Source organism: Octopus bimaculoides, chromosome 4 (assembly GCF_046866305.1).
Source record: "Octopus bimaculoides isolate indiv1 chromosome 4, ASM4686630v1, whole genome shotgun sequence".
Taxonomy (NCBI): domain Eukaryota; kingdom Metazoa; phylum Mollusca; class Cephalopoda; order Octopoda; family Octopodidae; genus Octopus; species Octopus bimaculoides.
The window spans coordinates 127,572,715-127,591,185 of record NC_142931.1 but is presented as its reverse complement, the minus strand read 5'-3'; the positions used below and the strand labels follow the sequence as shown (position 1 = coordinate 127,591,185).

General features: G+C 35.5%; 2 protein-coding genes across 4 annotated transcripts in view; one reads left to right on the top strand and one right to left on the bottom strand.

Moving 5' to 3' along the window:
- Positions 1–18,471, bottom strand: part of LOC106874002 (mitochondrial inner membrane protease subunit 2) — a 421,447-nt gene that overhangs the window by 363,478 nt on the left and 39,498 nt on the right. The gene's annotated exons all lie outside the window — the stretch shown is intronic.
- The window catches only part of LOC106879667 (uncharacterized), a 66,028-nt gene that overhangs the window by 40,204 nt on the left and 7,353 nt on the right, over positions 1–18,471 (top strand). The window contains exon 2 of one of the 3 annotated variants that reach the window (XM_089351429.1): positions 1,223–1,275. The exons of the other annotated variants lie outside the window; for them this stretch is intronic. The gene's annotated coding sequence lies outside the window, so the exon portion shown is untranslated. The remainder of the gene's footprint in view (positions 1–1,222; positions 1,276–18,471) is intronic. 3 annotated transcript variants of the gene reach the window in all.

Genomic DNA, 18,471 nt, shown 5'->3' with positions numbered 1-18,471 from the left:
ACAACTATTTAACAAGGCAGTTGATGAGTTAGTATCATAACCAACTAACAGAGTATAAAATGACAAAATAAAACCAGAAATAAGTACTTGTTATATAATGAAGAACTAAAAAAATAGAAGGTAATAAAAGAATAAAAAGATACACACACATATATTTTGTAGACGGACAGACAGGCAAGCAGATATCTTTTACTTGTTCCTATTACTAAACTGTGGACATCCTAGGACATCACCTAAATAAATCGATCCCAAAACTTACTTTTAAGTCTGGTACTTGATATATCATCCTCTTTTGTTGAACCACTAAGTTACAGGGATTTAAACAATATACACACACACACACACACAATAGTCTTCCTCACTTCCTCACAGTTCTTGTCTACTAAATCCATTCATAAGGGCTTTGGTTGGACTGGGGCTATAGATGTCATACAGTGGGATTGAACCTAAAACCATGTGGCTGGGAAGCAAACGTCTTAAACAATACAAACACACCTACATCCATCCATCCATCCATCCATACATACATACATACATACAGGTTTCTATGCATCATATATGTGTCTGTGTACCATACCCATATAAATATGCAGCCAGCCCAAATAATTAAGAAGTCCACTTCACAATCATAAGGGCCTGAGATCAAAACTACTAAGTCACTATGTAGAAACTTGGGCAAGTGTTTTTATCATAAGTTTGCAAATAAAGGGAACTATGCACGTAAAAGCACCCACTACACTCTCGGAGTGGTTGGCGTTAGGAAGGGCATCCAGCTGTAGAAAACCATGCCAAATCAGATTGGAGCCTGGTGTAGCCATCTGGTTCACCAGTCCTCGGTCAAATAGTCCAACCCATGCTACCATGAAAAGCAGACGTTAAATGATGATGATGATGATGCAGAAATCCTTTAGATAGTATTTGTAATTTCAAAGGTACATCATTAATACACTTTGTGTTATGCTAATCCTGCCTGAGGGGCTACATTAATAGTGCATATGTCTGTAGAATATTCTGTCATATTTAAGCGAGTTCAATGAACTGATAAGTCGCTTGATCAACCAACTGAATGATCATCATTGATATCTACATTGATCTGTTCACACACACACACACACACACACACGTTTGTTTATTTGTCTATATGGATATACATGTGTGTGTGTGCATGCATCCATCCATCACCCTCCACTGCTTGACAACCAATGTTTGTTTACATCCCCAGAACTTACCAGATCAACAAAACACAGATGGATGAATGTAGAAAGATAGACAGATGTATGTATATTTGCGAATGGATCTATCACTTTCTCTAACTATCTTTCTACCATTTTATTTTTCAACCTGTCTTTCTGTCTTCGTAACTATTTATCTATCCATTTATTCCCCTTTCTATCTTTATACATTTCTACCACTTTCTGTTGCATTCTCCTTTCTATCAGTGTATCTTGTCTATCTATCTATCTATCTGTCTATCTATCTATCTGTCTATCTATCTATCTATCTATCTATCTATCCATCCATCCATCCAGTGATCCCACTTTCTAGCTTTATACCTTTCTATCTATTCTTTTTCCTTCCCTGTTATAATTGCATCAGCAACAAATCTTTCTTTCACTTTCGCTTTCTCTTTCTCTCCACTTGTCTGTTACTGTTACTCTTTCTTTCTATCCCTTCCCATTCATCACAGCCCTTCTTCCTACATCCCATTTCCCCTGCTTCTAATCCCTTCATCCTGGTCACTGAACTGCTTGGTCATCTGTTTTCAGTTCTTAATTTTCTTTCATTTACCATATTTGATGGCCTATAAGACACACCTTTTTTATCCAAAAATGGCTTTAAAAATCCCCCTGCATCCAATGCACTTAATGTAGGCTCAAAACTTGCTCGAAACGGTATGTATGTTTACAAAACATGTGCTGCCATCTATTGGTGAACAATCACCTATGGTATGTTTATATCAAATGTGGATGCAATAAATTGCTTATAATTAACGGTAATAACAAAGTTATACAGGTAAGTGGAGAAATTAAAACATTATTTTAGTGGTAATTTATTTTACAAAAGTATAGCTTAGGCTAGGGTGTGTCCTATGCACCCACATACCTTATAGGCTATTGGCACTTACGACGTCGAAGGTTCCAGTTGATCCAATCAACGGAACAGCCTGCTCGTGAGATTAACGTGCAAGTGGCTGAGCACTCCACAGACATGTGTACCCTCTTGAGGATATTCAGCATGACACAGTGTGACAAGGCTGACCCTTTGAATTAGAGGCACAACAGAAACAGGAAGTAAGAGTGGGAGAAAGTTGTGGTGGAAGAGCACAGCAGGGTTCACCACCATCCTCTGCCGGAGCCTCGTGGACCTTTAGGTGTTTTCGCTCAATAAGCACTCACAATGCCCGGTCTGGGAATCGAAACCGCGGTCCTATGACCGTGAGTCCTCTGCCCTAACCACTGGACCATTGCGCCTCCACATAGGCCATCAAATACAGTAATTTGTCCTAAAATACCAAAAGGCACTCAGTACTCAGTTTCTCTTCTAAGTCAGTGGTTCTCAAATGGGGTCCATATGACCCTTTAGGGCCAACATAAGATTTTGTTAAAATTTACGTGCAATAACTTGTTTATACTTCTATAACACACGAAATATTTTTAACAACATTTTTACATCATCATCATCGTTTATCATCTGCTTTCCATGCTAGCATGGGTTGGACGCAATCCCTAAAACTAATTATAAAAATATAATAGAATTTCTTTAAACATTGAATGGTTATGAGGGTCCATCTAAATTATATACTTCATTCTACACTTATATCAAACGACTATATACAAGTATACATATACATATCATTTTGGGTTTTTCCTGTTTTCCTCACAACTTGAATTAATTCAGTCAGAATTCTATGTATCTTTTGGTTACCCTCCTTATCTAAACATTTTCTTTCATTTTTCCACACGTATATTCCACATTGTTCTTCTGATTTCTATCTTTTACTTGTTTCGGTCATTAGACTGTGGTCATGCTGGTACATGTTCTATCAGTCCTTTTGCTGAACTGCCAGGTTACAGGGATGTAAACACACCAACACTGGTTGCCAAGTAGTGAGGTGGGACAAATACATACACAAAGACACACACACACACACACACACACATATATATATATACACACACACACACAACAGACTCCTTTCAGTTTCCATCTTCCAGTTACACTTACAAGGTTTTGGTCACCCCAAGGCTTATAGTACAAGACACTTGCCCAAGGTGACACATGGAGGAAGTGAAGCTGGAACCATGTGCTTGGGAAACAAACTTACTACACAGCCACACACACACACATATACATCATCATCACCATCATTTAACAGCCGTTGTCCATGCTGGCATGAGTTGGACGGTTTGACCAGAACTAGCAAAAACAAGAATATTGTTGACAGACTTCAAAGTTTTGGTCAATTAAGCTATCATTGAACTTCAAAAACACTATCAACAATATTCTTGTTTAAGAATAATAAATCAGTACTCTATGACAGCATAGAGTAACCCCTCAGAATAATGTAAAATTAATTTTATTATAACTAAACATAAAAACAAATATTAACATATATATATATATATATATATATATATATATATATATATATATATATATATATATATATATATATATATATATATATATAGACAAATTATAAACACAGGTGCAGGAGTAGCTGTGTGGTAAGTAGCTTGCTTACCAACCACATGGTTCCGGGTTCAGTCCCACTGCGTGGCACCTTGGGCAAGTGTCTTCTACTATAGCCTTGGGCTGACCAAAGTCTTGTGAGTGGATTTGGTAGATGGAAACTGAAAGAAGCCCGTCGTATATATGTATATGTATATATATATATATATATGTGTGTTTGTGTCTGTGTTTGTCCCCACCAACATCGCTTGACAACCGATGTTGGTGTGTTTACGTCCCTGTAACTTAGCGGTTTGGCAAAAGAGACTGATAGAATAAGTACTAGGCTTACAAAGAATAAGTCCTGGGGTCGATTTGCTCGACTAAAGGCAGTGCTCCAGCATGGCCGCAGTCAAAATGACTGAAACAAGTAAAAGAGTAAATAAACAATAGTTTTTACATATTTTATCTTTATCGGAGGAAATTTGGCTTACAGCAGTTTTCAGTAGTCGTTATAAGTTCATTACTAATAGGTTTACTCAACTGGCTTAATAATCAGTTGAGAAAAACTGAACGACCTCAGAAATGAATGCTACTTTCGTCAGAACCATTTCTGGTTATATATGTAAATAGACAGACAGATATAGATATTCTATCTTTTGAAATGATGAAACCTGAACCAGATAAAGTTCTAAATAATGGCCTGTAAATATTAGGTTAAAATACCTATTTGGATAGAAACAGTCGAAGGCTTCCTATGAGACATGAACCCAAATCTTCGGTAAACATGAAAGGTGATTGCCCATTGGACCAAAGCAGTCTTTCAAATCTCTCTATGCATTTTAGGAACTTTATCCTTATCAGAAAGCAGCCATTGACTTACCCACTATTATTAATAGCTTTGTCCTCTTCGACTTTTACGATTTCCCCCACCCCAAAAAAATGAAATATTTCATGTTCTCATGAAATTTATAAATTCTTATGACATCGACAATATATGTGTGTGTATGTGCGTGTGTGTATGTGCTTGCGTGTGTGCATGATATACATCACCATATATACATATATAACCATGTGTATATATATATAGAGAGAGAGAGAGCGAGAGAGAGAGAGAGAGAGAGAGGGAGAGAGAGAGAGAGAGAAAGAGAGGGAGAAGAGATTCTTCACCTTCTATCTACTATCACGTAAACAAAGTGTGTAATTAATTGGTGTATATTTGGCTAAAAGTACAACTTAACTGAATATTATACTTTCAACAATGTCAACATGGCAGCAGACAGTGGTACTTGTGATAGTAACAGAACAAATGGTAAAAAGAGGAAGAAAAAAAATGAAGTGATAACAGAGTTTCAAGTTCCAACACAACTGTTCACAAATAGACATTATATATATGTGTGTGTATAAAAAATGTATATTACATGTATATATATATAATGTCTAATATATATATTTATAAAATGTCTATTATTTATATAAATATATATATTTATAAAATGTCTATTATTTGTACATATATATTTATAAAATACCTATTATTTATATATATACACAGAGCTGGGCATAAGTCCATTGATTAAAGAAGTTAACATTTTTGTTAACAATTTAACTTTTAAGTTAACTTTGAAAATTATAATCAGACTAATTAACTTCTGTTACATTTAGCTTCCGTTAACTCAAGTCTGTTAACGTAAACATTTCATAAAAACTGGCCAGAACCACAGGTTTATGCAACCCTACCTGGTGTATATCTTTTCAAGTATCTGATTCTATCTGAATCCTTATTCTACTATATATATATATTATTATATATGTTGGAAATAAAAGAATTCATTTAACATATGCGTTTTACTCCATTTACTAAATTTATATATATATATATATATATATATATATATATATATATATATATAGTTCATTGTTTAGAAATATTGAGGATTACGAAAATACATCTCTTTTATAAAGTTGCTCAACTCAACTATAAATAAGAGCTCAAAATATATTGGGTTTAAAAAAAAAGCCTTGACCAAGAAAGGGGCAGACATACCCCAACAAGACTAGAACCATGCATCTACCTTTACACCAAAGTATCTCTGATATCCAACCACCCAAATTAGAAGCCTTGGTCTTACAAGTGAAAAAGCAAGTTTGTTTACATTTAGATCATATTAAATTGTAATTTGAAAGCACCAAGAAATATATAAATAAGCTTCTTTAATGAAGTTGCTTGAATGTAAATATAGCTATTATATGTTATTACAGATGCATTTGAGCAATTTCCAAAAAATATACTTATTTTATAAACATCATCATCATTTAATGTCTGTTTTCCATGCTGGTATAGGTTGGGTGGTTTGACAGGAGCTGACCAGCTGAAGGGATGTTCAGGTTCTATGTCTATTTTGGCATGGTTTCTAAAGCTGGATACCCTTTCTAACACCAACCACTTTACAGAGTGTACTGGGTGCTTTTATGCAGCACCAGCACAGGTACTTTTTACATGGTACCAACACCTACAAGCCTGTAAGATTAGGGATGCTCAGCTGGAGAGGATTGCAGGGGATGAGCCTATTTGCAAGGGCAACCATGCTTTTACTTAGCTTGACAGGTCTTTTCAAGCATAACAAACTGCCAGGAGTCTTGGTCCCCTATCATCCCACCTTTGAGTCCCAATATCTGTAGATCCTTTCTCACCACTTCGTCCTACATCTTCCTGGGTCTACCCCTTCCATATCTTCCCCCTACAATTTGAGATAATAGCTGTAAATTTGTACACACATACAGGGAGGTTCATTCATGACAGTTAAGTGGTACAAAAATATATAAAAGAACTCATTTAAAAGTGCCAACAGTATTTTCTGGGATATAAAACTTTCCAACAAAATGCCCCCCAAAAAATCACCCCATGTCCTTTATGCAAAGTTGGTCCTATATTATATGCTTTAATGAAGGGTGCTGGCTAATATCACCCATTTGTCACTTTTGCTATCAAATATGGCGTTGAGAGAGAGAGAGGGGGGGAGGGGGGAGAGAGAGAGAGAGAGAGTCTGTATGTGTGTGCTTGTGTACATGCATGTATAAGTAAATGATGAGATGTATGCATGTGTGAGTGTTGTGGCAATAATACTAAGTGTTACAGACAGATAATAATAACCCTTTCTATTATAAGCACAAAGCCTGAAATTTTGCAGGAGGAGGCTGGTTGATTACATCAACCCCAGTATTCAACTGGTACTTATTTTATTGACCCTGAAAATAAACCTCGGTGGAATTTGAACTCAGAATGTAAAGATGTGCAAAATATCGCTAACCATTTTGCTCGATGTGATAATGATTCTACTATTCTAACCGATGGATCACTTTACCTATTGTCAAGGCTCTATGGTCAGATAAAAATTTGGACTCTTCAGTACCATGGTAGCCTATTGCATGTTGACATAGATTGGTGCTTTATGTTATCAACTCTTGAAGGATTAAGACCAAAGTTAAATTTACTGGGATCGAATCCAGAGTGCGAAGAGAAGGAACATTTTTTTTTTTCTACTCTAAGCACAAGGCTTGAAATGTTGGGGGAGGGAGCCAGTTGATTAGATTGATCCCAGTACACAACTGGTACCTAATTTATCAACCCCAAAAGGATGAAAGGTAAAGTCAACCCTTTGGCGGAATTTGAACTCAGAACATAAAGACAGACGAAATACTGCTAAGCATTTCGCCCAGCATGCTAACATTTCTGCCAGCTTGCTGCCTTAGAAGGAACAAATATTGCAAGGCATTTTTGTCCAAAACTCTTACAATTCTGCCAATTCACTGACCTATTAAATAAGAACTATAAAATATGTAAAATTGGTCAATGTTGCCAATGTAAGCAGGATATGAAATGCAGAGCTGCATTAAATTAAGCAGCAACTATTTAACATGTAAAATTGGATAATCTTGCCAATGTAAAGGAAGTAAATTCAGTTTTTAGTTTGTAAAGTTTATTCAAATCCACAAGCTTGTGCATAAATTAATGGAAGGTTTAAATTGTGTGTAAAATAATTTTTAAAGAGAGACTTGTTTTGAAGTTTCTTTTCTTCCTATATTTGTTTATAGCATCTAATTACATAGCCCATATTTCAACAAACTTTCACTGCATGATGGATAACAGCACCTTCATCCATTAATTTCCGTTTTGTATTTTCACAAACAAAATAAAGAGCAAAAACAATGCATCAATCTCATTTATTTTGAACTTCTTTATTGGTGCAGCTTCCTCTTTGGCATCAAGCTCTTGAAATACAAACTGTAACTCCATCTCAACCAGATCTTCATTTGCAAATTTTTTCCAAGAGATTGCTTCAATTCTTACTAACAGACTCATTTTTAATCTCTTCAAATTCAAACCATGATATGAATTATGTAATATGTGGAATAATTTTATAGGCACAAGCATGGCTGTGTGGTAAGAAGCTTGCTTCCCAACCACATGATTTTGGGTTCAGTCCCACTGCATGGTACCTTTGGCAAGTGTCTTCTACTATAGTCTCAGGCAGACCAAATCTTGTGAGTGGATTTGTTAGATGGAAAATGAAAGAAGCTTGGTGTACACATGTATATCTATATGTATGCATCTTTATTGTTTGTGTTTGTCCTCCACCACTGCTTGACAACTAGTGTTGGTGTGTTTACATCCCCATAACTTAACAGTTTGGCAAAAGAGACCAACAGTATAAGTAGTGGGGTCAATTCATTTGACTAAAAGTTCAAAGCAGTGCCCCAGCATGGCCACAGGTAGAATATGAGAGATATCAAAGCTTTAAAAATCATGAACACAATGTGGAAAAACCTTTTTCCAATGTAGATTGCATTTTATTTCTTGTAACTCCTGTTTTTACACTAAAAGATGATAAATCACTTTCGCATAGCATCCTGTAAGCATTAATTTTCTTCAAAATATTCTATCTTGTAGATTTGAATCACAGCCAGTGATTTAGCATCCAGGATTTCGGCTTCAGATTTATTCATTTTCTTCAGTTTTTATTCCAACAAAATAAACCTTTCTATTGTTTCAAACAAGTAGATTTAGAATTTCTTTTATCATTCATTTGTTAGAAGTTTGGATATGATTTGAGCATTGTGTAAGGGAAAAGGACAAATGCTGTGCTTCATAAAATGGCCAGAGCAGTACTGCTCATGTCCCTGGAAAATTCCAGAATCTCAGAAAACTGACGAGAGTCTGTATCAGCAACAGGTAATTTCTAGAAGATCAATAAATTCGCTGATTGTGAGAACTGAAGAATTCTTTGATGGAAAGCAGCATCACTAGTTAAAATAAAACTGTCAATGAAACAATGTAAAGAAGAGTTGTGAGGATTGGCCTTGAAGAGTGAAGAAGGAGGGTCAGAGAGAGGTAGTGAGAGAAAGTAGGGGAGTCAAGAACAACAGGCAATGGAATAGACAAGTGAAGTTGGTCAGAGTGTTATAAAAGTAGAGGCTGTAATAGAAGGTGGCAATGAAGTCAAAGGCTGTAGAAGCATGAACTGAACAAGCAGGCAGGAAAGCAATTTAGGAGGGATAACAACAGGGGACAATGAATGTATAAACAAAGGGTTGACCACTGGGTCAGGGATGATAAAGCAGTGTAGTAGTTAGGGTAGCAGAAGGAAATGAGAAATTGCACAAGAAAATTAACTGTAAGGACAAGGTTATGAACAGAGATTGCATACCTGTAGAAACCTGTACTAGAATAGAGCTAAGGACAACTGAATGAAGCTGGAAGAATACAGAGGGAAAAGAGAGGATAGATTCAGCAGTAGTCAGAGTATTCATGCATCTAGCACCTAGCTCTATTGACTGTGTAAGAAGTGACAACTCAGATCTCTTCATACCATGCCATTAATGATAATCAGTGATAACCAAAATTATATTCCACATATTTGGAAAATGGTCACAAAACATAAGCCCTGTAAATTTAAATTCCAAATTAACTGAAATCATGATAAACAAGACCTTTATACATATGGACATCATCATTGTCAGTTTGTGTCCATTTTTCCAAGCTAGTATCACCTGGTTGGATTTCATTGTATCTTGCCATAAATAATAATCCTCAGCATTTAGCACATACGCTAACACAGAAAATCAGTTAACTTTGTTGTGAATGTCTTAATAGTTTGTATGAGGTATAATTTATCATACCATCAACACCAAAGAGGTTCTGCACCAAAGAGGTTTTTTGTTTGGACTGACATATACATAGATGCATACACACATATATACATACATGCATACATATACACAGTCATGCACACATGTATATGGATATACATAAACATACATATATATGTATGTATGTATGTATGTATGTATGTATGTATGTATGTATTCTTTTATTTGTTTCAGTTATTTGCTGGAGCACCGCCTTTTAGTCGAGAAAATCAACTCCGGGACTTATTCTTTGTAAGCCTAGTACTTATTTTATCAGTCTATTTTGCTGAACTGCTAAGTTACGGGGACATAAACACACCAGTCATAAACACATCAGTCATCAAGCAATGGTGGGAGGACAAACACAGACACACAAAAACATACATATATATATATATATATATATATATATATATATATATATATACAACGGGCTTCTTTCAATTTCCGTCTACCAAATCCACTCACAAGGCTTTGGTTGGTCCAATGCTATAGTAGAAGACACTTGCCCAAGGTGCCATGCAGTGGGACTGAACCCAGAACCATGTGGTTTGGAAGCAAGCTTCTTACCACACAGCAACTCCTGCGCCTATATATAAATATATATATATATATATATATATATATATATATATATATATATATATATATATATATATATATATATATATATAATACATGAATATGCATTTATAAACATATATAGATAAGTAAATATACACATATATAAATGTATACAAACACACACATGGCGACATGCATGTGTCTTGCTTTAGCACAATGAAGAGGCGTAAGATGTGTATTATACTTCATATATATGTCTCTAGATGTGCACCAATAGCATCAGTTGTAGCAGAGATGCACACCTCACTGTACTTGTCAGTTCAGATTATTCAAATAAATAGATTCATATCTATGCCATCTGCAGTAAGAAGCTCAAATACATCAACTGGCAATCTGTACAATGTGTAAAATACAAGAGATTTCTAAAAGCAGACTATCTATGCTGGAGGTTTATCAACAACTATTAGCTCTCCTCCTCCTTCAACTGAAACCTTGTATATATTACTTTCTTCAGAGCTGGGGTTTTTTTTTTGCTTGTTTTATTTCGTTGTGATTGTTTTTGGTGGAGGGTAGGTGAGGACATATTCATTGCATTTAAGTCGGAAGGATACTGCCCATAGCTCTTAGATTAGAGTGGTGGAAGATGAATACCAGATTAGTGAAGCTAATTTTTATTTGTGCACATGAGGTGTGCTGCATGTAGGTATGTATATATGGATGTATACATGTATAGGGTTGACATGTTTTCCAGTATTTCATTTAATAATACAAGGCAGAGGGACACTATCTATAGCCTATATAGACCTTCTCGGACCAATGAGGTTTTTGTCTAGAGTTCTGATAAATAAAAGAAAGCTGAAGACAGAGCCTTGATAAACTCTTACCTTCACACTTAAGTCTTCACTGAAATTGTTGTTGACTCTCATTCTACTTACTACATGTTTGTACATGGCTTGTACAACCCTCACAATCCTTTCATGTACACCTAGTTTCCTTAGTGACCACCAAATTACTAAATGTGGTACCCAGTCAAACACCTTCTCCAAATCAAAAATACCAGGAATAATGAGCCAACCATTGTCTTGTATTGAGGTATATGTATCAGGAACAACATCCATCCATCCTCTCTACCATCCATCTATCCATCCATCCATCCTCTCTAACCAGTATTTCTGAGAGTGGGTAGAATCCTCAGGCACCTCCTCCATAAGAAGCAACCATTATTACAGTTTCTGGTTGGATTCCCAAACGTGACGAACTGAGACTATGAATATTATCTGTCTCACTCTTGGTCTACCCCAAGGTCTCTTGCCAGTTGACTTGCAGTTCTTTCCTGTGACATTCTAATCACATGTCTGTAATACCAGAGTTATGAACTCTCGATGCAGAAAAGTAGCAGTTCAACATTGAGAGACTCCCTGATTTCCAAGTCAAGCACCATGTTGAGTAACACTACTCCAGGGACCCTTTGGATAAACCCCATTTCAGCCACTTATTTCTGCAATTATACTCTTTCAGTCTAACATATCCAAGTTTCTTTATTTTAAGATGCTAGTTTGCAATTTTCAGTGATTTGGCTGCCATCACCAACAGGTTACTAATCAGTATATAGGCTGAATGTCAATATTGAAGCTCACAATTTCAGTTAACAACTTAAACCAGCCTGTCTCCTACCCCCATTTTGTATCAGCCCCTTATAGATATCTTTCTGCTCTTCACTACAGTCAGCTTCACATCTTTTGTTAAATGATGCACCAAATCCGGCATTCAGTACTTTGTTTCAAAGGAACATTATATGGCTGCCTGATCTGCTAGAAATAGAAGGTAAATTATTTCTTAAATTACACCCTAACCTCTTAAGAAAGGAACAACATGACATATAATGTGACCCTAGACACACTATATACAAAAAAGACACAATGGTCATGGTTGGAACACATTTCATCATAGGTTTCCTGAATTAAAGCTGAACCGCAGCTAAACAGCAACAGTATATCATCTTTCTCTTTTTCATGATGGCATTTTTCTAACTCATTAGCATTCAAATTACTCTGTCAAATATGATGCTTATTTATAGACATTGTTTTAAATTAATCATGCATTATCTCATAGCTTTGAGATTTCAATGACGTGATTGTTTTATTTTTTGAATGACATTGTAGAATAGGTGTGAGAGGCCAGATCTGGCTGGTTTGAACATAAAACAGGTAAAATATTTGGGCTGGATATGGCCAGTTTGAATGCTAAAGGGTTAAATACCACTCCAACCATCACATTTAGTCTTTCATTCTGAGGACATTTCTTTTTAATGAATTTAAAGAGAAGGAACTGTGCCTACAGGCTTTCCCTGGCTTTTCTAAATACAAAGTGGGCTTATACAGTAAGGACAGTCAGATGCAGTTAATGCTCAGGTCAAACTTTTGAATATTCAAGAAGATATCTTAGAAAGGTGCATATCTTAGGAGACAAGGTTGCAGAAGTGTAAGATCTAATGGAACAAACTGAGACAAGGAAGTGGATGGCATAAAAAGGAGAGATAGAAAATATGAGTGGAAGAGTTAAATATATTTCTTACCCTGTTGTATACAGTACTAATAAGATAGGCATCAGTCTTGTTAATGCAGTTGGTTCTAAAAACCAATGTATCGTACCGCATGGTTAATCAACAAGAATTCTCCAACTAGATGTGTTTCATATCACCAACCAACAGCTACTTTCATAAACTTTATGAGATACACTTATTTAAATGATCTAATCTGAGATTGTACGTTAGCACTAAAACAATTGCATTATGGTAGAGTCATTGTAACCATTAAAAACACATTAACATTGATATATTAATTTTATTCATTGTTATTTTATTCAGGCGCAAGCGTGGCTTTGTAGTAAGAAACTTGCTTCCCAATCACATGGTTTCGGGTTCAGTCCCACTGGGCAAGTGTCTTCTACTATAGCCTCAGGAAGACCAAAGATTTATGAGTGAATTTGGTAGATGGAAAGTGAAAGAAGTTCGTGTGTGTGTGTGTGTATTTATGTTTGTGCGTCTGTGTGTTTGTCCCCTACCATTGCTTGACAACCAATGTTGGTGTGTCTATGTTCCCATAACTTAGCAATTCACCAAACGAGACTGATAGAATAAGTATTAGGCTCACAAAGACTAAGTCCTGGGGTTGATTTCTTCAGCTAAAACCCTTTAAGGCAGTGCTCCAGAAAGGCCGTGGTCAAGTAACTGAAACATCTCAAAGAATAAAAGAATAAATTTAACATCTGCTTTTCCATGCTCACATGACTAGACAGGCCTTCTCTAGAACAGCATCACATAATTCAGAGCGATCTTTTGTCATTTCTTATGTGTGATTCAGCCTCCTAAAAATCAACTTGTGTTATTTCTTTCCATGCCTTTCACAGTCTTCCACCCTTACGGTTTCCATCCTCTTGATCATCCAGTACCTCTTTACCCAACTGTCACCCTCCATACATACAAAAAAAAAAGACTAAGTTGTACCAACTCAAGTTTTTTTTCCTTGCACACATCTGATTCCTTAGATTTGTACTATTTCATTCATGCACAACAACACTACTGATCCATATCATTCACTTGCACCTGATGGCCTCCATAGCCATCCATTTCTTTTACTGAACCCTTGAACAAGAACAATGTATAATCTTAATCCAAAGAGCCTGGCAGGTGGTATACCTAGCCCCACTGGGACAATAAGCTGCTTTGGTTGCCATTAGACTAGAACAATGTTTCTCAACCATTTTTTACCCCTGCGCCCTATTTTACTCAGATGGACCCTAATAGCCATTCAATGTTTAAAAAATCCTATTATATTTATAAAATAATTAAACAGATCCTATTGTAATTTTATAATTAAGGTACAGGAGCAGCTGTGTGGTAAGTAGCTTGCTTACCAACCACATGGTTCAGGGTTCATTCCCACTGCATGGCACCTTGGGCAAGTGTCTTCTACTATAGCCTCAGGCCGACCAAAGCCTTGTGAGTGGATTTGGTAGACGGAAACTGAAAGAAGCCCGTCGTATATATGTATATATATATATGTATGTGTGTGTATGTGTTTGTGTGTCTGTGTTTGTCCCCCAACATCGCTTGACAACCGATGCTGGTGTGTTTACGTCCCCGTAACTTAGTGGTTCGGCAAAAGAGACCGATAGAATAAGTACTAGGCTTCCAAAGAATAAGTCCTGGGGTCCATTTCCTCGACTAAAGGCGGTGCTCCAGCATGGCCACAGTCAAATGACTGAAACAAGTAAAAGAGTAAAAGAGTAAATATTATTAGGAATTGTATAAAAAAAATTGTTTAAAAAATTGCTAAAATATTTTGTGTACTGTAGAAATAAAACCAATTTGTTGTACATGAATTTTATCAACAAAATCTTACATGAACCCCACCACAAGGATCATACAGACCCCCAAGTGTCATATGGACTTCAGTTGAAAATCACTGGTCCGGAATAAGCTCTTCAGTTCAAGTCCTGAGAGTTTTGAGAGTCGGTATACCTGCCTGACGATAAACCATTAGTCAAGAATGAGAAGGTAAACCATTGAATAAAATATCTGGTGGTATTTCGTTAAGTCCTTTTACATTCTGATTTAAAATCTCATCTCATTCAACTATGGAGATGAGATTTGATATCTGCCTGGATTTTTTAATCCCTTTTTGTTCTTCTGATATATATATATATATATATATATATATATATATATATATATATATATATGAGAGAGAGAGAGCGAGAAAGAAAATGGAATTGATGAGATTCTCATTTATTCACTATGGTTGTTTCGACCCATTGAGCACTGGTACCTCATGAGTGAGATGCTATACAAACAGCTGTGGTGCATCAATGGAAAAGATGTGTCTCATCAGGTGACTTGCCAAAAGGTACCTGTTGATGACATCAGGAAGCCAAATACTGTAAACAGGCTTTATATGCCATTCTGCAAAATGTACACTCAAATATAAAATTACATATATGCAAATATACATAAACACACACACAGACATACACAAATATATATATATATATATATATATATATATATATATATATATATATATATGGTGTAATATATATATATATGGTGTCGGGATAATTGGCTAAAACCTATGAAGGTGGTGTCTCAGTAAAGTTAGAGTACAATGATTAAAATAAAAAAATTAAAAAAATAAAGAATTACTTCGAAAACATGGAAGTAATAAAGTCTAAACATTGAAACCTGATTCAACTGGCTTGTGTGTCAGGTAACATTTTGGGAAGGAAGGTCAAGTCAGGAAAGGATTTCATAACAGGGATTATGTATCAAAGTTGGTGTCTGTATGGTAATAGATTTCGGTGACAAACATATAGCAATATACAGTGTGTGTGTGTGTGTGTGTGTGTGTGTGTGTGTGTGTGTGTGTGTGTGTGTGTATTAAATGGTTGTATGGAGAATTAAAGGTTGAGCTAACAACTGGCATATCAGCCAAGTTCAGCTTTTCTTCAGGTGTCAAAGGTTAATTTAGTAGTAAAGTGTCACAGGGGACATGTGAAACGGCTACCCACTAAAGGCTACAGTCATCTGATACAACAATAAATAAGCAACAATACTTCTGGGTGAACTCATTTGAAATTCTACTCCCTTTTTTCACTTCACTGAACACAATCATGAAATGTGTGTGTGTGTGTGTGTTGTTGTGTGTGTGTTGTGTGTTAATATATGTATGTGCGCACACACACACTCACACACACACATGCATGCATGCAGAGCAGTGAATTGGCAAAATTATTGGGGTTTGGGGCAAAGTATCTGGCAGTGTTTAGTAGTGGAACTTTAACATTCTGAGTTCAAATCTCACTAAGGTATGTTCTGCATTTCATCCTCACAAAGTTGCCAGTTATATCTCTCACACAAAAGAAATCAATAAGGCTGATCCCCCATTGGTGGATACTTGTAATCATTAAAAGGTCACATGACTGATTATCTAGTTACACTAGTGTGTGGATAGAAAAATAGATATTGCACACACACATGTATAACTAAGAGCTACTGTACATAACATATACCTTGTGTGTGTGTGTGTGTATGTATTATGTGTGTGTATATATATATATATATGTGTATGTAGATAATTTATATAGTTTTAGGGAAAATAACCAAGTTTCAAGAACTCATCGATGAAAATCCACTATCACATATAGAAAAATTAACAATTAAAAGCACAATAAATGAGGATAATATAAAACAAAGTAAATATCATAAGATAAAGATAATATATATATAGCCATGTGTATGTACCACTCTAACATATAAAGGCATGATGCATAGGATACACACACAAAGGTACACACTATAATCATATACAAACCATATCTTTATACATTCTATATTACATTCACAACTATAAAAACAACTGTATATGATGCACACATGCATGGAGACATATATATATATATATATTATATGTATATGTGTGTATGTGTATAGATATATATATATATATATATCATTATTATTATTAATATTTAGCAGAAGTAACAGAGTGACTCAGGGTTTGAGAGTTTCATGCATTTGTATATATATATATCACTGAAAAAAAACCCAGACATTTCCCACACATACTAATGCCCATTGTTTTCCATCAGGGGTTTATATGCCCAAATATTAGACTATTTTCCATAGTCAATATGCAGTGAAAACTTAAAAGCCTATTTACAAAATTTTCACTTATCACCCATTACTATACACACATCACACTAAACTGCATGTAACTAAAGAATAAAGAATACACCACATGAACCACTCTGTATATATACAACACACTATATATAACTTACCACACTAAATTATGTATAACACCACATGTGTTTCTGCATATATTACAAGCTAACAAGGGACTCTCTTTATGATCATTCAACCTTCTAAAAGTAGCAGTTAATCAACTAAACCTCCTCATAAAAAATTTGTAGCTTTATATATTACCTTGCTTGAAAACAGGTGAGGAGTGGTGACAGGAAGGGCATCTGGGCCTATAAAACCTGCCTCAATAAATTCCAGCTGACCCATGCAAGCATGGAAAAGTGGACATGAAAATGATGATGATGATGGGTGATAGGGAGGATAGGCAAAATTTGTATTTCAAATGTTAAGAGTACAGCTGACCAAAAAAAAAAAGGATTTTAGCCAAAAAAAAAAAAAAAATGTATCAGACAAAAATTCAGAGCAAACCATTTCCATATGTTTTAAAACTTTGATCAGAGATATGGAAGGTAAATAGCTGTTCCTGTCTGTATATTAAGACCAAATGTGTAAAATAGCAAGGCATAAATTTCCGATATACTTTTTTGGCAAAATTCCAAATATCCAAGTCTGAGATAGAAAAGAGGGTGGGGGCAAGAGATGATGCAGATGACTAACCTGTTTTTATAAAGATTAGTCACATCAATTAGTAGCTTGTGTGATGAACTACATTGGAACAGATCAGTTAAGAAGTATAAATTGTCTAGGGGTTTGCTATTTAAATTCACTTCCATTTCTGAATTTAAATCTTGCCAAAACGGAAAAAAAGGAAAAGAAAGTTCTTCTTAATAATTTTCTTCTTCTGGATCAGCAAAATAAAAGAGCAGAAGATACCCATCACTAATGCCTAACTTATTGACTATAGTTAAGAAGCTAGATTTGCAAACACATGGTTTTGGGTCTAGGTTTCTCAATGCAACATCTCAGGCAATTCTGTCTTTTACTATAGCCTCAAGTCAACCAATACCATATGAGTGAATTTGGTTGACTGAAAGTGTGTGGAGGTCCATCATGTACATACACATACATGTGTGTGTGTATGTGTGTGTCTTTGCACCCCATACCACTTGATAACTGGTGTTGGTTTGTTTATGCCCCTGTATATTACCAGTTTGGCAAAAGAGAGTGGTAGAATAAGTTCCAAAATTAAAGAATAAGTACTGGGCTCAATCTATTTGACTAAAAACCTTTCGAAGGTGGTACTCCAGCATGGCCACAGTCCAATAACTTGTGAAGAGCTAAAG